This window comes from Diaphorina citri, unplaced genomic scaffold (assembly GCF_000475195.1).
Source record: "Diaphorina citri unplaced genomic scaffold, Diaci psyllid genome assembly version 1.1 scaffold672, whole genome shotgun sequence".
In the NCBI taxonomy this organism is placed as follows: domain Eukaryota; kingdom Metazoa; phylum Arthropoda; class Insecta; order Hemiptera; family Psyllidae; genus Diaphorina; species Diaphorina citri.
The window spans coordinates 34,637-37,082 of record NW_007378105.1 but is presented as its reverse complement, the minus strand read 5'-3'; positions in this window follow the sequence as shown (position 1 = coordinate 37,082).

The window sequence follows — 2,446 nt, the reverse complement described above, 5'->3', positions numbered from 1 at the left end:
ACAGACGCGCTACCCTCCATGCTAACTATTTATCTTGTGACGTGAAAAGGTAGTGCGGATGCCTTGTGAGCGCTAGATTGCGAGTTCGATTCCCGCCTGTGGCAAACTTTGTCCCAAACAGATGTGGTTCGTTCTTAGAATAGCTGGCTTTCTCCTATCCTGTCTTCATCCTTTCTTTGATTTCGCGATGATAAGACCTCCTTTTTTACATTTCCCTCTATCAAACCTCTTCTAGGACTATGTGGGAGTTCTTTTCTGAGTGAGGTCGACACTTCAATGAACCACTAATTTATTAAACTATAAAAACGGGATACCATATCAAGTACCAATTGATGTAGTAAGAAAAAGATGAAATAGGTCTTCACTTGACTAAATTAGATAGGTAAATTTCAGCATCTCATTATTTTTAATTTATAAACCATCAGGCTCTAAATCTATACGAACCAATGAAAAACTAATGTACTCTATCCAAACGAATTAATAAAAATCTATTGTTTCCTTGTGTATTTCAGGAAGTGAGTCAAAAAACAGATCGTATTACTTCCCTAGAACGAGAAAAAGCAGCATTGCTACGAGAACTTTACCAGGGCAGGATTCCTCAGAAGTAACAGAACACTGTTTACGCTACGTCCTACGTGAGTGAGAATAGAACGATACCAGCGATTTTTGCTAGAGCGGATGTTACAAGAAACGCGTATGCGCGATTTTGAGTGCGACCGATTCTGCGATGCAAGTGAAAAATATTTCACTACATTTTTTTTTTTTTATAACACGCGTGATGGAATAGCGAGTAGTGATGGAGTTTGAGCTTGTAACGACTCAGCGTGTTTAAATGTAGGACACCCAACTTTCTTTATCTACTGCCAGATAGGTACTTTATCTACTGCCAGATAGGTACTTACTGCTATGTTATTCATAGAGGTATGAGATTTATTAAGCTGCGGTTACACGGTATTAGATTTCTTGTCTTACGATGTCACGCGTTCCAATTCAAGTTGGTTGGTTATTGTGCATCCCAATTTTTCGTACGATTTAGGCCGATTGCCACAAAGTGAGTTTCAACTCCGTTTAAGTTTTAAACTCGGTTTAAGGAATCTTATTGGGTGAAATTTTTGGAATTTTTAAAAATCAACCAATCAGATTGTTTAATCCGAGTATTAAACTTCCCGTTGTGATCCCGGGAATTAAAATTCTAGCTTTTTTTTCTTCATAGTCGTTCGATTAGAAGTCTGATTCTGTATAACCCCGGCCTTAACAGAGACATTCCATGTTGTTGCCATTGCCATATTATTTTATTATTTGAAATTCTTATACAATTTACATTTTTTTATACACTTTCAGATTATTTTATAAGGTTTTTTTGTTTTTACACATCTTTGTGTAGGAAGATAGTTTGTTATTTATTGAAACCATGGAAGCTCGATGGCCCCAATGTTATTTCTTTGTCTATTTTTGAATAAAAGTAGCGAACTTGCAAGTTCAATGAAGTTTGGGAAATGTGAAATGCAAGCTATGTTCTTTCACAGATTCCAATGTTATTTTTTGTCTATTTTTGAATAAAAGTAGCGAACTTGCAAGTTCAATGAAGTTTGGGAAATGTGAAATGCAAGCTATGTTCTTTCACAGATTTTAATATAATTCCAGTTATCTCTTTATCTTCCATACTCATTTTGTGATACAAATTTTTCAACCCACGCTAATTTTTAAGTTAACCCACAGTATTATATTTTTTACCTTTAAAAGTTTTTAATTTGATCTTCAGTTTTAAGATTATCTATTTTTGGTACTAATAAAAGGCAATACTATTGCAATGAAGAGAATTTATAACTATTATCAGACATTGTCATAATCAATTTAGTACACTTATTTGTTCTTATATTTTCCGCGAATATCGATCTGCTTACTCCGGAGCTCTTTTTATCTAAAATCAAAGAGAGAAGGACAAGATAGGGGAAAGCCTTTCCGATAACGAACCTTATCTGTTCAGGACAAAATCCGCGCCGGTCGGGAATCGAACCCGCGACCTAACACTTTTGAAAACGAACCTTGTCTGTTCAGGACAAAATCCGCGCCGGTCGGGAATGGAGCAGTTGCAAATGGGTAAAAATTATAAGTAATGGTCGATTCGTATGTAAAAAGTTGGGAATAATCCAAATCTGATGTCAAAACTCCGATAAAATAACTGTAAAAGGTCGAAAATTCAATTTTCATTTTCCGTTCTAATGAAAGAGTTCAAATATGTGACGTCAGACTTTACGCAGTTGTTTTTTTCGTCCGTTGGTAGCGCCAGTATGCAAGCGCGCTAGCGGAGGAGCAGAAAGAACTGCGCAGAAACGTATGCGCACAAACACATTAATGCGTTGCCTGAATATCATCAGTAACTATATGGACTAATCAGACTACTTACATCAAAATGATCAGCACAAACAGCTGCAAATGTTTTAGA